We start from the raw sequence: 20,284 nt of genomic DNA, 5'->3' as shown, positions 1-20,284 counted from the left end.
TAGTATCTTGTAAATTTCCAGCTAACTGCACTCTGCTTGCTTTTATGTCATCTTGATGTTACTGTACAATAAACCACATCTAAAAAAAGTGAGGTATATGACTAGAACAGAACAACTGTTGAAGATATAATCTTATAGGTCATACTGCTGTATCGGCCCCAAATATAGCATGCTACCGCAAAAAAAAGTTTCCTACAATTATGTAATCCACCTGCCATGGTCGTTAAATGACCTCATTTTAACAGTTAGCCTGCACTGCCTGGCACATATCTTTCCTTGTATCAGAATCTTTGTGTATAGACACTGTCTTGTAAACTACACTGTCGACATATAACGATATATTACCACGCAGTGTTTACACGAAGAACCTCACAGTGTCAAGCTGTGCAGACTACTTTATAGTGACCAAGGTAATTTATGAATGTGGCAGGTTGATAACATAATTACGAAACTTTCCTAGCTATTGCAAGTTTTAAGTGGTCACAACACAACAGACTTTGCAATGTAGCATTTACACATACTGAAATACAAACTTTTCTTACATTGGTAATAAACTGGAAACAACAATTAAGGTTATTTAGGGACCATTTTCATCTGAAGGCTAGAGGGTTCAGTTGAAATTCAAGGCCAAAGTCTGAAAACCTCAAGTAGCAGTGGGTACATTGTTTAGATATTAACTCTTTATCTAGTTAGACATTGATCAATTTATAAAAAAGAATTCTACTCAAAAGCTTGCCTGAATTCATCCTTTCACAAATCTAGTCAGACTATAATCAAGCATTCACATATAAGCATGTCCGATATGAGGGGAAGAAAGAGCATGGGGAAATTCATCTTCATCACAGTAAGCTGGTCTACCATTAATACTCATTTACATAATGACAAGCACACAATCTGGTAGGCAAACATGACACTTAAAGAGGGGGTGAAATGGACATATTTATATGAATCATCATTTTATATACACTCGTAGCTTTCCAATGATACACAATTTGCGCAAACAAAGCTTGCATCCTCCAGGAATAACAATCAAAAATCTCGGGCAATAAAATCTTTCCAAAAAATTGTTATATATATTGTCGAGGAACCCAGCTCACTTCCGAGACGCATTTTTTACATTCTTAAACTTCTGAGTACACACAACATTACACTGTTGTAGTGCTCTATAGTAATTGAGATTAGGTGACTGGCGTTGTGTTATGATTTTAACATAACAATTGGATGATATAACTTACACAGGCTAGCCTGTTATACAACGTCTATTAGTTAGGTCTAGACTCTAGACCCATGTTACTACTACTAGTATAATTATGGTTGCAATTGCACTGTAAGTAACACAATTTCTAGAAGATTTGCTACTATGTTAAGTAGCAGGATCATCGACATTCGAGTAAATTTAAAATGTAGAAGCCTGTATTATTCATTCTCTTCATCGTTACGTATCGTTGCTACACAACATTGCTAATCTGTCACTCACATGTAATATTGGTTTATTGCAATGTGAAATCAAGTGGTGAAACACACAGAATGGACAAGAGTGGACTAACTACACTGTAAGACAAGACTGGACTAACTACACTGTAAAACTCCTTGTCCCTTAAATCATTCTGAACCACAATATGGCTATGTTGATGAATAATCCAACCAGAGTTCATAAGTAATTTAGGCTGTTATCATATATATATATATATATATATATATATATATATATATATATATATATATATATATATATATATATATGTTAATGCAACATATAGTCTGTTCAAAGTATCTCTTTCGAGATCCGGCTTTAGGAATCACAAATGATTTTCGAGTTGGATAGCATCAGTTTGATCTCTAGAGTAGGGCAAAATATGTCACCAAAAACAGAACTAGTATTGTTCGATATAGGTGACAAACGCCTACAGTGGAATTGCGATCTTCCTTACCGGTTTCGAACCTCTGGACATACAATCAGCGTCCATAGCCTAGTGGTTAGGGTGTCCGCGTACAGAGCGGGAGGCCCGTGGTTCGAATCCCGGTGGAGGCTGAAAGTTTTTTCACTGTTCTTGATTTTCCAACTCATTACGATTTTCATTTATATATATATATATATATATATATATATATATATATATACCACAGGAAAATTTACACCAGAACCTGATGAAAGAAGCATGAAACTGGGAACACTTCGTGAAAGTTGTGAAAGTGTCTTCATCTGAATTTATTGAAATCTATATTTCTTTTTAATTAAAGAAGACATCAATGTCGATATCAGTATTGATTGGCTCTGTGTACAGTGAATGTAATTGGGCAGTTTGTGGTGACCGTGGGTGTTACCAATGCATTTGCAACCATTTCTTTTACTTCTTATTTACAGCTCATAAACCGCTTCAGCAAAGGCAAGGATGTCCACAGAGATTGTCTACAGTGCCCATTCTGTTCAAAGACCTTGGCTGGATCTCAGCTTTCTCGACAAAAAGAAATCAAGAACCATTTCAATTAAAAATTTTGACAAAAGGTGACCATATTTGACTATATAGCATATTTGGGGCCAATAGAGCATACCTTTGATACACTGTTCATTTCTTTCACTTTACCTCCTTTGATTCATTAATGTGAAATTTAATTTCTTATCAGTACAACTTTCATGTTTAATAAAAGCAAAATTGACAGTCTACTGTTAATGTGATGCTCATTTGGATGAATCTCAAATAAAAGTTAAAGTAAATTTCACATGGCTTTACTCAGCTTAGTTTTTCATCAATATATCATCATGATACATTGTTGCTACATGATGCACATTACAAACATTGTACCATGGGTGATTCATTAAAATGTGTATATCTGATCATCAGGACAATCTTCCTTCTTGCAGAGCATAAATCCTTTTTACTCTAGCTGTTCTCTTGTTGTTATGTGACTGTTCATTGCCAATTTTCCAAATTATTTATAAAAATTTACTTTTTTTTCAACACACAATATTCACACAACACATTTTTCTTAGAAAGTTTTGTTTATTTTCCCTCCTTAATAGTGGAATGAATAAGCCACATTGGAATAAGAAAAGAGACTTTAATAAGAAATAAAAAGAAAAAAAGGTTTAGCAAGTTGTTGAATAACAGTCAACACCAATTGACTGTTATTAGTCACAACAAGTTCAACAAGATACTTACAAGTTTATACAATAGAAAGCAGTAGTGGCTCCTGCTGTATTTATCATTTAAGTCACAACAGGTTGAAACAAGTTTCATAGGAATTTGCTGTATTAACGGGGAGAAATCTGTCAATTCGATAAAACCAATAATAATTGATACCCTATTGTATGACACTTAGTTTGGCTCTTGTTTGTTAATCATAAGTGTCTGCATGTGTTACTTGAGACTCTTGTCACTGAAGCTAATTATCACCAGTATAACTGTCTTCATTCTATAAATTGAATTATTATATTATATTGAATTGTATTGAATTATTGTAATGAAATGACCTAATGTTAATCTTCATTTTTCATTGGATCATTTTGATCTCTGGAGTTGTTTTTGCATTGTTGACTTCAATTATTCAACATGGATTTTCCTAAAAATATATGACATTTGCATTCAGTGTTGTAGCCATAATTGACATAAATTTGCATGAAAAAAATCACCTAATATACTGTCACACATTGAAATTAATTATCTCATGCATTCTGTGTTGTATCTTTGACCTCCTATGCATAAAATAACCAAGCATATAGTGTCAAGCATTGGAATTCTTCATTTCATACATTTTGTGCTGTAGCCACCATGTACTTCACTTAATGTTAAAGAAATAGCATACTGGTACATATGCATTCTTCATTTCTTTCATATGTATTGCACCTATCTTTGATCACCTTCGCATGAAAAGAAATCACCAAACCTACTGTGAAAGTCAATATTGAGAATGACTTAAAATATGATATAGATAGTCCCACCATTCAGATGTAATTTTTTTATTTAAATGCACACTGAAAGTGCCTTTATACTTGGTATGTTAAGGATCATGTATGCACTTTTAACAGTACAGTTCACAATTGAAATGGAAATAACTGGCTGAAAAATTACGCTTTAAGCATTGTTGTCTAATCATTCCAAGTAGCTGGAGTACTACTCAGTCTAGCACACATACCCCACTAGGATTTTTATGGCCTGCACTGACAATCCATGTTCAAAGACATTCACAATTTATGAAGGACAAAAGGCATTGTAGTCAAGCCTAAGTGGTCTTGTGGAGCCAGATTCGCTGATAAAACATTTTACCCTTATGTTTGCAGGTTAAAGAAAGCAGCATGAAAGCTTGAAAATAAAAGATAGAATAAAAAGAATTATATAAAAGACAGAAGGAAACAACTTAGGCTCATATTCCGCTATTTTGTAGTACCGGTACTATAAGATTTTAAGGCCAGAATTCTGCCGAAATTAAGCATTTGAGAGTGATGGAATCCTTTGTTTCAGGTATTGTTTAAAGTGAACTGTCACAAATTGGTGTTGTCCTATATGCATAATAGACCCATTCATTAATGGTTCATCCACCTGTCCTACTTTTGAATATATTTGTTAACTCACAATTGAAATATTATGTTACATCTTGCCAGTCCAAACGCTTTGCATAAGTTCAATCCTCTTGGGATTACATAACACAAGTAGAACCCTTTGTGTACGTTAATAAATGTGACAATTAAAAAAGCATGAAGTATGTCTTCATTTGTGTTTGTGCTTTTGTAATCTTTTGTAGATTATTTAGGCAACCAGATGGAACAAGATAGAAAATGTAGTAATTCACTTTGCAGTTCATTTCCCCATCCTTGTCTTTTTCTACATTTAGACTGGAGAGGAACATGTTTCTTCAAAGTTTCAAACACTTCTACTCATTTGGAACAAATAATTTCAGCTTCCTTGTTTGTTTTCCATGGTTGAACCCTATACTTTAGGAGAGGGGCGTTAAAATTGTCCAATTTAACTTGGCTATGTACCTAAGGCGAGGTGTTATGTATCATCCTCCCTTTTCAGTGGCTGACCTGTCCATTCAGGTCAAGGTAGTAGCAGTCCTGGATATTTCACTTATACCATTTATAAACTAAATGAACCTACTCCAAAACATCTTGCTCTTTCTCTTTATTGCTGCCCTTACACATCCTACATCTTACACGAACCACTGTGCAACGTAAGCATATATAAAACTCAATGCTAATCTACGGAAGCTTAAAAGTGCCCCATAAGGCGAAATTTTCAGTAAATTGTTTAGATAACAGAATAAAATCTGATCAAAAGACAGAAAAATGTTGGATTGCTCAGTTGCTTTAACTGAGCAATTTAACAATTATATGAAAAATGTTTAATTGACAACTTATCATATCTCGTGAATTGTTCACTTCATTCCATCTGAGCAATTGAAAATATTTTTGCAAAATGGTTAATTGACAACTTATCGTATCTCGTCAACTCAACGTTTTTCTGCAAAATGTTGAATTAATCACTTCCAAACGCTCAGTTGGAATGAAGTGAACATTTGATTTGTGAACACTTGATGTGAGTGATAAATAGCCCCAACCCCCCTCCCCCAGGGGGGAAAAAGCACTGCATTTTCCCCCCTTTATAACGTTAACATAGCTTTTGTACTCAGTAGTTTATGTAGCCTATCAAGCAGATAACTTACACTCCGTTGCTTACTTGCTTAACCAGAGTGATTAATAAGTTTGTGAAGTGAGAGCCAGTGGTACAAATGTACCGAAAAAAAAAAGATCGGAACAAAAGTGCAGTCGTGAAAGATAGGTACGGTGTCTGACTGTAACTGACCGTATCGTTGGCGAGTAGTGCGGGGGGGGGGGGTGGGGGTACAAGGCAGCAGTCGGAATTTTCTGGCTCCAAAACCCATCCAGTTAGAATTTCAGCCAGTACACCCCCACCCCCCCCCCCCAATTATCAGGCCTTAGCTACGTCCCTGACCCTTCCTTTCGTTTTTGGTAATTGGTTCATTAATGTCATAGTTAGTATTCCTGGATATTTCACCAATAACTGTGCCTATTTATAGTTTTACTCCACTCCCCTGTGTGTCCATCACCTTCCACCGCCTCACACACACCTCCCCCTCCCCCCACAGTCACCTTCCACTTTCCACCGCCTGGCACGCACCTTCCACAGCCTCACACATATCTTCAATCCCTTCCCACTTACCTCTCCCCTGCCTCATCCTCTCCCCTCGCACTCAGCTTTACCCCTCCCACTCACCCTCCCCCTGCCTCAGCTTCCACCGCCTCGCAAGCACCTTCCATCTCCTAGCACACACCTCCCTCCACGCAATCACCTTCCAACGCCTCGCACACATCTCTCACCACCTCGCACATATCTTCCTCCCCCACTCACCTCCCCCTGCCTCACCTTCCCCCAAGCACTCACCTTCACCCCCTCCCACTCACCTTCTCCTTGCCTCACCTTCAAACGCCTCGCACGCACTTTCCATCCCCTTGCACACACCTTCCACCCCCTCCCACTCACCTCCCCCTGCCTCACTTTCCCCCTAGCACTCACCTTCACCCCCTCCCACTCACCTTCCCCTTGCCTCACCTTCCAACGCCTCGCACGCACCTTCCATCCCCTCGCACACACCTTTCACCCCCTCCCACTCACCGCCCCCTGTCTCACCTTCCCCCTCCCACTCACCCTCCCCTTGCCTCACCTTCCAACGCCTCGCACGCACCTTCCATCCCCTCGCACACACCTTTCACACCCTCCCACTCACCTTCCAACGCCTCGCACACACCTCTCACCACCTCGCACACATCTTCCTCCCCCCACTCACCCACCTGCCTCACCTTCCCCCCTAGCACTCACCTTCACCCCATCCCACTCACCTTCCCCTTGCCTCACCTTCCAACGCCTCGCACGCACCTTCCATTCCCTCGCACACACCTTTCACCCCTCCCACTCACCTCCCCCTGTCTCACCTTCGCCCCTCGCACTCGCCTTCACCTTCATCCACTCCCACTCACCCTCCCCTGCCTCACCTTCCACCGCCTCGAAGGCACCTTCCCCCCCCCCCCCCTTGGCATGCCGTGAACCAGTGCAAAACATATGTGTAGCATCCTCCCTTTGCATAATTGCATTTTGTTACTGAAGATATATACCATGATAGCATTGGTGCCATATATAATAACACTAAATGTATGGTGGTAAACAAACACCCCGAAAATGGGATATGAAAAGCGCTCTGGGTATATGTTAACCGAAATGGATATACCGTTCCCTTATGGGCTATAGAATACCCCTAAATAGTTTTGCCATCATGTACCCCCTTCTATGTGACAAGTGTACAAGGTGCAACATGACACCCCTACCATGGTGTTTGGTCACATGTCCAAATGGCAACCTATACCCCACTTAGAAGGGTGTCAACATATGCCCCAATCCAGTGCTATATATATATATATATATATATATATATATATATATACACACATATATATATATATATATATATATATACACATATATATATATATATATATATATATATATATATATATATATATATATATATATATATAGATATATATATATATATATATGTATATATATATATATATATATATATATATATATGTATATATATATATATATATATATATGTATATATAATCTGCCACACGCCGTTAGTATTGAAAAGAAAAACAACTTATGAACGAAACGCCCTTTTATATCTGTTATAGTAGAAGTAAAAAGCAACTTGAACAAATGAAACAGTTCATATTTTTTATTGATGTTTGTCCTTAAAGCTTTTTTTTTTATTTTCATGATTAACTTTAAACTATTGCTTAAAAAATGGTATTGATTCAACAAGGTTTCTTTCCAGTTTTTGTCAGGTTTCTTTTCTTCTTCTTCTTGTGTACTCCCCAGAATGTCAACGAAGCAATCCTTTTATGTTTGGTTTGTTACAATATATTTTGAGTTATTGCAAAGACAGCTTTAATGCAAAGATCTAAATATACTTCAGCTGTCACACTTGATCTTTCCTTTCGATACTTATTGCATATCGAAGCAACTTAGTTATGATTAGTTTTGGACTATCATGTTAAGAGTTGTTCGATAAAGTAAACATCACCATGAAAGACATTCCTTTTCTCGCGAATCATCCAACAAATTATGACTAAAAAAATTAATAAGAATTTAGAATGACATATACCTATTCCAACATAATCAATATATTGTTATATCAAGGGTTTTGGCAGGCGCCTTTTGGCGACATTAAGCAGTTCCTTAATCAATGATTATTTCACTGTTATCTTGCCTAAGAACTCATAAATTGGTTCATTTGGTTTTAAATGTCAAATTCAATTCACAAAATAGTGATATCATAAAATAGTGTAAGAAAAAATATGTTCAGTTTTGGGCATTATAAGCTTATCTGTCACAAAATAAAGGCCTTCTGTGTCAATGGCTGTTTGTAAAATGAATTGTTCGTTAACTGGATGTTAACAGCTATGGTAGAGGTCGTCATACATCAATATTTTGAAAACATCCGTAAGATACCAAATAAGTCATTAACATCTCAGATCAAAAGTCATTGACCTAGTGAAACGAACTTCTTTGCAGATTTTATAGCACTTATTTAAGCAAGTTACGAATACACGCGATGTAAGATACCATTGATAGAAGGCAAACAAGTTCTTCATTAACGATATTATATTAAGAATGATAACTGGTATAACACAACATCATATTGATACATGGCATGATAACGGTTTTCATTTTTATATGATGAGAACAGAAAGACGTTACTAAAAGAAGTTGATAAGAATTGAACAACAAGGCAATAAACGTCTTGTACATTTTTTGTTTGATATCAGTTATTCATTTAATGAATTTGCCGCCAAGTCTTGTTAACGCCAATGATGTTTTAATAAGCATCTTGTGATCAAATGTTTGCTTTCTTACGATTGAGTTCTGTATCGCATTCATTTGTTTTCGATTTGTTTTTTTACCTTTGGTGACTATACCATACAGCGTTATTTTATGTTGCTTGATATTTGAACAGTTTAGACGCGTCGATTACTACGTATAAAGTCACCCAGAAAGAACATGGACACAAAAACCAAATAACCGAACGACTGATCAGCTCTCAACCCCAGTCCCCTTGCATCGAGACTGTGAATGTGTGATCATTGTCAGGTGTGTATCACGATTGATTTTCCTGGAGAGGGAACATATACTACACATGATGTTAACCAACACGTCGAGAAGAGAATAAAACTTCTCTCTGGCGTAAATAACTAAGAAATGAATTCCTTTGGTTCCGATGCCAAAGTCTAAGGTACCTTTATAGTCATGCTAACTTGTGTGTAAATGTGCGAGTGCATTTGTGTTAGTGACACTTTGCTTTCAATACTAAGAACATGAGATGATGTCATATATGGTACATATGTTGTACATATTGAGTACATGATATATAATGTTTTTGGTACGCATGCCATTAATATTGATGAGTGGACGGCGATGAGCATGTATACCTCTTTGCAGCCAATGTCTAATGGTCTTCATACTTGGTATGATGATGTCAGTTGATGATAGGTACATGTTCATATATTCAAAACATTCATTCTCATTAATGCTCATGAATGGGCAGGCCTAGAGTATTATTACGGTAAAAGCGATATCTCTAGAATGTGAATTGATGTCGTAGTTGGTAGGTAGATGCTCCATGATATGCAGATATGCCATATTGCTGTAAGATCCGATCTCACGACTATTAATGGTGGTCGGGGCTTTACATACAATTCTCAAAATGTCAATATCTCTGCAATCTTATATCCGATTTAGTCCAATCTTGATATGGTTATTTAGTTATGTAGTATGTACACGGTCATTGCAGCAACACGTTTTGCAACATTAAGATCATGAATAGACGGGATTAATTTCAAAATCGTCAAAACAACTTGTAAGCAAGATATCTCAACAACCACCAGTTGAATCAATGCGTTACGTAATAGAAAAACCCCATGATGAGTAGATGTTCCCAATTATTCTTGGTTCTCATCTCATTAATATTAATTAGTGGACGGGGCTCAACGTAAAATTTGGTTCATACTGGTACGGCGATTCAGTACACATTAGGAGCATTTTCATGACGTCTCCAACACTATGTCATTGATATTCATCAAATTGCAAGAAATGGCTTTGAAGCAGAAAGAAAAACCAATTTTCCATAGATTGTATCCTTGACATATACACTTTGTCACAATACATTCATACAATCAACCGTGCAGGGTTTGTTTGCAAATTATTAATCTTAATATGTGAAAATACAATTTCCAGTCAGATATCTTTCTTATAGTATGTCTAATAAGCTTCACACATGAACTTCGATAATACATTGTAAGTATAAAGATATAAGCTTATGGGACCATAAAATGTGACCTCATTAATAATCATTTATGTATATGTTTACAATATATCACTAAAATTTCTTTTGTTAACGTGATAACTGATTCCTGGTACCTTTTTTTATATGTTGCCGCATTAGTCAATAGATAATCCTCTTCATTATAGTGTGGCACACTTTCATAAATATCACACCGTATGGCTAACCACTCCATGAATATATGTAGCCATCTCATTGGAACCACAAACCGTTTTTCGTTTTCTAGTTTTGAAATATCAAAATTAATTATTTACTTTTGTTTTGCATCAATAAATTATATATGGGTCTTTGTTTACCTGTTATGGGTATATTGCTCCAACAGTGATTTGTAAACATCAAAAGTTCGTTAACTCGTTAAATCTTTTGTAGATATCGCATTTCATCAATACTTTAAAGCCGTCATTAACGTTCCAAATAGTTTGTTACATTTAAGTTGAAAAGTTTATTGAACTTGGTTACACTTTTTTGAAGCAAACTACGTCTTCATTCGATTAAAGAATCAATTCATCAAAGACAAACATGTATTTCGTTTTTCAATTGGTATTAAGGCATTCCTCGTGAAACCTTTAGTTATTAAATGGCATCATTACGGTTTATGTTATACATATCAGAACAATGATACTGTTAAAAAATGACTTTGATAAGAATTTAGCGACAAGGCATATAACATTATGTGTTCTTCGTTTTACATATAATTTATAATGCAAATTTGTTAGACCATACCTCTGAAAGTTTTACTATCTGATCAAATGTATTTTATAACTGGAGAGTGTATGTTAAGAACATGTCATATGTTATTCCCACAAATATTGGACAATTGTTTACTTTGATATCAAGTGAAAGCTTCTAACACCAGATAAAAGCAGTATTTAAATTTGCTATATATATATATATATATATTTTTTTTTAAATGATTCATCGTCAATTATGTAGCACTTGATGTGTTTAATGTTTCTCTTACAACCTGCGTTTCCAGTACATTTATTACAGCATAGTATGGGCAAAACAATGTTTAGGTAATGCACTCCTGTTGTCTCCATGTCAACTCAGCAGTAAAAATAAAACAGCTGGGAAATATGTTTGAAAGTAGTTAATTTGGTCAATGTTCACATGCTTGTGATATATATTGTTAGATAAGATAAGATAAGATAAGATAAGTAGAACTTTATTACTCCAAAGAAGGAAATTAAGATCTTGCACATAAAATGTAAAAAGACAGTACAAAAATATGGCTATGTTACAAATATGAAAGACAGGGATAGAACGGGACGATAAAACATTAAACAACCGAACAATAAAAAACACACATAGGCAGGACCTAATGGCTCAAGTTATCATTATAAAGCCTTATTGCACGTGGAATAAACGAATTGCGATGACGGTTGGTTCTCATGGGTGGGAGACGCAGTCTGCCAGTGCTCCTAGTTATGATATTATCGTGCAGATAACAGTGAAGCGGGTGATCATGGTCATTCCAAACAATGTCTAGTTTGTTTTGGAGCAAGCACACATAAATTTCCTCAACTGTTGATTGGGGGTCTCCAATGACTCTACCCGCTTTACGGATAATGCTGTCAATACGGTCTCTGTCAGTCCCCGTGGCGTTCCCGCCCCAACCGACAAGACAATACCGCCATACGCCACAGATAGTAGCGTTGTAAAAAATATCCATTATAGAAGTACGGACGTTAAAACTGGCCATTTTATTTAAACAATACAACCTGCTATTCAGCTTCTTGATTAGAGCATCCACCTGATCGCCCCAAGTTAAAGAATCGTTGAAGTGAACGCCAAGGTACTTGTAAGAGGACACCCTTTCAACTTCCATACTCTTGATAATGACAGGTGGTGGTGGGACAGTACTACGGCGAAAATCAATAACCATCTCCTTCGTTTTGGAGATATTCAATTGAAGAAAGTTGGTGTCACAGTAGTCCACAAATGACTGCAGCTGACGGAGATATGCCTCATCATCATCACCATGGATGAGACCAGCCATGGCTGTATCATCAGCGAACTTGATGAGGGGGCACATCTCCTCCTGAGACCTACAGTCAGCCGTGTACAAAGTAAAGAGAAAAGGTGCAAGGACAGTTCCCTGGGGAGCTCCAGTGTTGGACAGAATTACACCTGACCGGCATGTAGGACCGAGACTAACAAACTGGGTTCTTTCTGTCAGATAATTCATTATCCAGTTAATGAACCCATGAGGGATGTCCATTCTGATAAGTTTCTTTGTGAGAATGTGTGGCTGGATAGTATTAAAGGCGGAAGAAAAATCGAAAAACGTCACACGTGCAGAGGTGCCTTGTTGCTCTAAGTGAGAATATAACCACTGAAGTAGAACGAGGATTGCATCCTCGCAGCTACGACTGGCTTTGTAGGCAAATTGTAAGGGGTCTGAAAAAGGGGTGACCAAAGGCTTAAAGTGGTTCAAAAATAAACGCTCACAGACTTTCATGGGCACAGCCGTTAGGGCAATAGTGCGGAGATCATTCATACTCGATATGACCGGCCGCTTAGACACTGGAGCTATCCTAGATTGCTTCCAGAGATGAGGCACCTGTCCCGTTTCAAAAGATAAATTGTAAATTTTAGTAAAAATGTGAGCCAACTCTAGGGCACAATGTTTTAAAACTCTGGGTGAAACATTATCTGGTCCGGCAGCCTTTGATGGATGTAACTTTAAAAAATGCCTGCGAACCTCATTCTCTGACACTACTATGTTACAGTTAGAATCTGTCAATGAAGTTTTCAAACCATGGAGTTCATCCGAAAAATCATGATCATCAAAACGGTTGTAAAATGTGTTCAAATCATTGGCATAGTCTGTGGTGATTGCAGGTAAGTGGCAAGATTTAGATTTATTGCTATAGCCACTCATAAGTCGGATACCGTCCCAAACACGTTTTATATTATTGTCTTTGAATAAGCCCTCGATCTTGTCACGGTAAGCGGATTTTTCTTCGGCGATCACCTTTTTGAGCTCCTTCTGTACCTCTTTCAATGCATTTGTGTCACCTTTTTTGAAGAGTCCTTTCTTCTTGTTGATAATTACCTTCACCCTCTTCGTAATCCACGGTTTATTATTCGGGAAGATCTTGACCTGCTTCGATGGGATGGTATTCTCGACGCAGAATGAGATGTAATCACTTATTGTCTGGGTTAGCTCGTGCACGTCAGCGCTGGCCTCCACGAATATATCCCAGTAGGTAGAGTCCAACTCTGCCCGGAGATGGTCAATAGAGGCATTATTCCACTGCTTTACTGCTATTGTTCGGGGTTTCTCCCTTTGTATCTTGGGTCTATAGCGAGGCACCAGGTTGACAAGGTTGTGATCGGCTTTTCCGAGTTTGGGTAATTGAATGGACAGGTAAGCATCTTTGACATTCGTGTACAATAGGTCCAGGATAGCTGCATCTCGGGTCGGGCATTTAATCTGTTGGTAGTAGTTCACGCTACTCCTTTTAAGATTACAGTGATTGAAGTAGCCATTGATAATAGTTAAAGCATCTGGGGCCATGGTCTCGAATTGATCAATAATGTCAACAAGTTCTGATGCTGCCGATTTGGCCACGTTACGATTAGGCACATAAACAGTATGAACGATCACATGCGAAAACTCTCTTGGCAAGTAATATGGGCGTAGACTAACAGTTAGAACTTCGATATTCGGTGAACACGAATGGCGCTTGATGAGTGCATTGTTCTGGTGGCACCATTTCTCATTTACGTAAATACATACACCACCCCCTTTTCCTTTGCCAGATTGGGCAGTCCGATCCCCCCGTAATAGTTTAAATCCATCGATTGAGACATGTGAGTCGTTATGATGATCTGTAAGCCAGGTTTCGGTGAAGGACAGTATGCTAGCGTTACGGAATTCGTGGAAATATTTACAGTTAGCAGAAATCTCGTCAATTTTGTTGGTCAGTGATTGTACATTACCCATTACGATGGCTGGTAAATAGGGCTTGTGCTTCAGTCTCTGCATTCTCTTTCGCACGCCTCCTGCTTTGCCGCGTTTCCGTTTGCGAACTTCCTTGGGGATCGATATGTCCGTACTGAGTAAACGTTGTAGGTCGTCGTGTATAGGCTTACTACGCAGTGCATAGAGTTCGGCTGTAGTGTATCGGATACTGACAGGTGGCAAACAATCCTCCATTTCCCCGAAGCAAGGATATAATATCGAGAGAAACATGAGTAACATGATCGTCCATGTGGTAGAATCCATCCTGTATGTGTGAGTATATGTAACTTTACGATATAGACAGTGAAAAAGACGGTAAACAGACGAGAACAAGTGCAAGCGTGTCGCCACTAGAGCAGCGCCACCATCAGTCAGGTGGCTTAGCAACTTTAACGTTACCGGCCGGACAAAAGTACCAAATTTGGCATGGAGTTTCTTTCCGACCTATCTATCGATTTTATCCGTGGAACCCACTTTATCGGTTCCGATTTTTCAAGATGGCGGCCAAAATCCAAGATGGCCGCCAGAAAAAAGGAAATGTCATATATTTGGCTGTAAAAATCGGAGATGAACAAATGAGGGGTCAATTCAGGTGTTTTCGGGTACACTGAACAGATGATGATCATGGCATGTTGCTTGAGTAGCCCACTTCCAAGATGGCGGCCAGATTCCAAGATGGCCGCCAGAAAAAAAGGAAATGTCATATATCTGGCTGTAAAAATCGGAGATGAAAAAAAGAGGTGTCAATTAAGGTGTTTCCGAGTTCACTGAAACGGATGATGGTCATGGTATGTTGCTTGGGCCACCCACTTCCAAGATGGCGGCCAGAATCCAAGATGGCCCCCTGGAAAAAAAGGAAATTTCATATATATTCAAACCCCAGACCCCCTGTGCCCTTTTCTGATCGGGACCATCAAACCTTCCGTCCCCAAACGTGTAAATGAAACCGGGCTAGCACCCTGACTATATGTTATGACTGGTATTCTAATTGTGTCACTTTGGTTCAGGAAGCCACTTAGGACTTATTGGGGAACTTTGAGGTGTGATCGACCGTGGATAGACACTGTCGCAAAGCCCGTTATTATATGGGAGTTACGAGTGTCATGTAAGACTGATTACATTGAGTCAACTATATAATAGGGTTACTTGAGGGAAAACAGACCAGATGTGAATACCGACTCATTGAGAGATTGTGTACGATTGTGCACCCTTCATAAACACAACGTCAATTGTGCGAACCAAATTCGCTAAGCAGGTCACTAGGCATCTGAGGTATTTAAATCGTTCTTTTCGAACCTGTACCCCAGGGCTACTGTTAGCGAGGATCTCCAGGAAGACTTGTTGTCTGGTATAGACAAGGCCCCCCCCCCCCCCTCATAGTAAAACGATAGCTTGGGTTCGAATCTCTCCGTTGGTGAGCTCTGGACAGCGGTAGCAGCTATTAAGAAGGGAAAGTCCCCGGTCCCGATGGCCTCCCTGCTGAGTTCTATCGGACCTTCTGGGAGGTTCTCGGTGGGGACTTTAGAGACGTGTTCGCTACCGCTTTCCAGTTGAATTACATGAGCCAAACACAGAGGGCTGGAAATATTGTTCTCCTCCCAAAGTCGGGAAACCATTTGGACCCTAATTGGTGTACAATAACGCTGTTAAATCTGGACTACAAAATCCTGGCCAAAGCATTAGGAAATCGCTTAGCGGATGTGATGCCGGATATTGTAGGTCCTCTCCAGACTTGCGCTGTGCGAGTCTTTCTGATTGAACTCAGTGTTTATTCGTTGGGTCTCGTTACTATATAAGGACGTCACGAGCATGGTCACTGTTAACGGATTTACTTCTGGTCCCTTCCCGGTTCGAAGGGGAGTCCGTCAGGGTTGTCCCCTCTCCCCGTTGTTGAATGTTCTCTTCAGCGAAACGCTCAGTACCTCGCTGGACAGATGCTTGGGGTTTCGACCTTTCAATGTACCGGGTGGGGCTCTAGTTAAATGCGTGCAATATGCCGATGACGTCACTTGTATTGTGTCGGACCTGGTCTCCTTCAAGCCTTTATCGAAGGTTTTGGCCACCTTCCAAGAGGCTACTGGTGCCAGACTTAACAAGTCCAAGACCAAAGGGCTGCATTCAGGAAGTTGGCGCGGCCAATTCTTCCCGTTCGATGCTACTTGGTCAGATGTCATGATCAGGGTAATCGGCATCTGGCTAGGTTATGGTGCCCCGGAGGCCACCACTTGGCCCGAGAAGGCTGATCAGGTGGAGGCAAGGCTCGGCACATTCAATCCGAGGTGACTCTCCCTCCCTGGTAAGGTTACAGTTGTCAATCGTTTTATTGTTCCTCTCCTTTGGTATCCTGGTACGGTGATCGTTGCACCAGATTATGCCTTGGTGCGATTGGAGAGGATCATTTTTTATTTCATTTGGGGAAAGTGCAAACCAAACCTTCTCAAAAGGACCGTTCTGTAAAAGGCCCCTTGAGCGGGTGGGCATGGTTTGGTCCACCTACCATCTTAACTGCGCTTTCTCCTTTTGAAAGGTTTTTTCGTTGCGTTTGAGAATCCCGAGTTTGCCTTTTTTTGTTAGGTTCTGGGGTGGTTTTCTTTTTCGCCACTACTGGCCCGGATCCTTTCCCAATAACCGGCCAAAGGCGACACGCCCTTCGGGGGTGTATACTCAGATTGGTGACTCACTTTGTAGAATCAAAGAGGAGGGTGGGCCAGATGTTCTGCTGAACGTGGCCCCCTCGGCTTGCCAAACAGCCATCTCTCCAGATGTGTGGTGTTCTGTGTGTTGCATAGCCGTCTCCGGGACTTGGCGAGGAGGATTGCACATGGGGTCCTCATCACTAACCATTTTCGCCTAGTCAGGTGGCGATTAGGTTATGGGATTTGTCCCTGTGTGGGCTGTAAAGCCATCAGGACTATGCAACACCTTCTGCTGGAGTGTCCCTTTGTCCGGTTGGTGTGGAAATGATGGTTTCGCGCATTCATTATTGGTGTTATTGGTTGTTATTGTTGTTGTTTTGGTTATTAGTGTTATTGGTTGACCTCACATGACTAGTGACCCGACTTAGCGTGTGTTGTTAGCAGAATTGACGTTGTGTTTATGAAGGGGGGGGGGGGGCTTGTCTATACCAGACAACAAGTCTTCCTGGAGATCCTCGCTAATAGCAGCCCTGGAGTACAGGTTCGAAAAGAACGACCTAAATACCTCAGATGACTAGTGACCTGACTTTGCGTGTGTTGTTCGCACAATTGACGTTGTGTTTATGAAAGGTGCACAATCGTACACAATCTCTCAATGATTCGGTATTCACATCTGGTCTGTTTTCCCTCAAGTTACACTATTATATAGTTGACTCAATGTAATCAGTATTACATGACACTCGTAACTCCCATATAATAACGGGCTTTGCGACAGTGTCTATCCACGGTCGATCACACCTCAAAGTTCCCCAATAAGTCCTAAGTGGCTTCCTGAGCCAAAGTGACACAATTAGAATACCAGTCATAACATATAGTCAGGGTGCTAGCCCGGTTTCATTTACACGTTTGAGGACGGAAGGTTTGATGGTCCCGATCAGAAAAAGGCACATGGGGTCTGGGGTTTGAATATATATGAAATTTCCTTTTTTATCCAGGGGGCCATCTTGGATTCTGGCCGCCATCTTGGAAGTGGGTGGCCCAAGCAACATACCATGACCATCATCTGTTTCAGTGAACTCGGAAACACCTTAATTGACCCCTCTTTTGTTCATCTCCGATTTTTACAGCCAGATATATGACATTTCCTTTTTTTCTGGCGGCCATCTTGGATTTTGGCCGCCAATCGGAACCGATAAAGTGGGTTCCACGGATAAAATCGATAGATAGGTCGAAAAGAAACTCCATGCCAAATTTGGTACTTTTGTCCGGCCGGTAACGTTAAGCCTGAAAATTGTTGCTAAGCCACCTGACTTATGTAGCGCTGTCACTGTAAGGTTGTGGAGAAATGGGAGTTATGTATGGACAGTGTAGCACCATTGTCTTAGTTTAAATCCCCTTGGAATCATATAGGGGTTATCTCTCCTGGCATTAAGTAAACCAGTTGTAATTGTTGGCAGATTATGGCCTTTTGGGCTGCTCCTATGGATCGGCATGTGGTATTAGGCTTATCCTGGGATTGTGATGTAACACATTTGATATTTTCTAGGGATGCTCATGTGATCACATTCATCTCTGTCAACGAGTACAATTGCTTGGGGATGGCAGGAATGTACTGTAGTATTTGTGTATTATTGTAAGGTAAAGTTCATCATTTGTATACATGTGGTATTTCCACGTATTGTTTAGGGATTTATATAAAATGCATTACCTGGGAGGAACATGCCAGTCTACTCTGGTTGCTGTTGGACGAAACACTCTTGATAGTCTGCTTCAGGGCCACGTAGCCTCAAGTTTAGATAGATAGATAGATATTTATTCAGCCAAAGGATGAAATATATACAATGAAAATTGGATGAAAACATGAGCTCAAGCGAAAACAATGACACGATTAAGACAATAAATTAAAAAGTAAACAATACGTTTGAATATGTTAAGGATATAAAAGGGTACTATGTATACTGCTCATGATATAAAAAGAGTATTCAGAGGTAAAAAAGTATATCAAATATAGCATATTACACAATAAGAAGCAGTGGCTATAACGTGAAGGCAAGACTAAAACCAATCATCGGGCATTATGTGTATTATATATCTTTACAAGATCAGGATACTGACTATTTGTGAGCCTCTTTGATCCACTGAATGTACGCAACCTTTTACGAGAGGGGAAGAACTGGAAGTACTGATGAGCAGGATGTTAGTCCTCGTTCAGTACGTTATCGACTCTCTTGAGTGCACGCTCCTGGTACAGAGAGTGGAGAGACGGAAGGCCCGTACCAATAATACGCTCAGTATTTATAATTACTGATTGCAATTTGTACCACATATCCAATACAAGACACTTACCTTACTCTTAGAAGTTTCCTTTCAATATATCGCTGTTAAAAATATCATCACCTCACTTTGTGTCCATCTCCATTCTCTGGCCGATTACGATACTATATCTTAGGCCAAGAACAATGAATCGGCTGGTCGGCGGTATTCATAGAGAAAATTGTTACAATATATTATGCTTCGGACATTGCTTGAATAAATTGTTTCATTGACATTGCCAATGTAAATTATATTATAAAACTCTTATCTTGGGTAAACAACTAAGAAATAAGTCCGTTTGGTTTAAAATGTCGCTATTAATTGACACAATATATATATATATATATATATATATATATATATATATATATATATATATATATATATATATATATATATATATACGGGTTATAATCAGCGGGCATTATGTGTATTATATATCTTTACAAGATCAGGATAATGACTATTTATGAGCCTCTTTGATCCACTGAATGTACGCAACCTTTTACGAGAGGGCAAGAACTGGAAATACTGATGAGCAGGATGTGAGTCCTCGTTCAGTACATTATCGAATCTCTTGAGTGCACGCTCCAGAAACGACCATTGTTTGAAGGCATAGTAGGCATATAGTATAACGAAAATCCACGTTTACTCCAAAAGAAAATATGATTAGAGAAAACCATAGAAATAAGATATGACTCATAATTGACAAATAAGTAGTAAGTTTTAGAAAATATATTGGAATTTTCGGTCCCCCTGGGACCTTCGGTTTTCTCTAAAGATATATATATATATATATATATATATATATATATATATATATATATATATATACCTCCATTGCATATATATTTACCTCCATTGCATTAACATTAAGTCTGTTCAAAGTATCTCTTTCGAGATCCGGCTTTAGGAATCACAAATGATTTTCGAGTTGGTTAGCATC

The 20,284-nt window shown here is 39.1% G+C and overlaps 1 long non-coding RNA gene across 2 annotated transcripts in view; it reads left to right on the top strand.

The window, feature by feature from the left end:
* LOC139965850 (uncharacterized) overlaps positions 1–20,284 on the top strand; it is a 142,011-nt gene that overhangs the window by 75,059 nt on the left and 46,668 nt on the right. The window lies entirely within an intron of this gene.

The sequence above is a fragment of the Apostichopus japonicus genome, chromosome 3, assembly GCF_037975245.1.
Source record: "Apostichopus japonicus isolate 1M-3 chromosome 3, ASM3797524v1, whole genome shotgun sequence".
Taxonomy (NCBI): domain Eukaryota; kingdom Metazoa; phylum Echinodermata; class Holothuroidea; order Aspidochirotida; family Stichopodidae; genus Apostichopus; species Apostichopus japonicus.
Note: the sequence above shows the minus strand (reverse complement) of the source record. Positions and strands in the feature narration are given on the sequence as shown.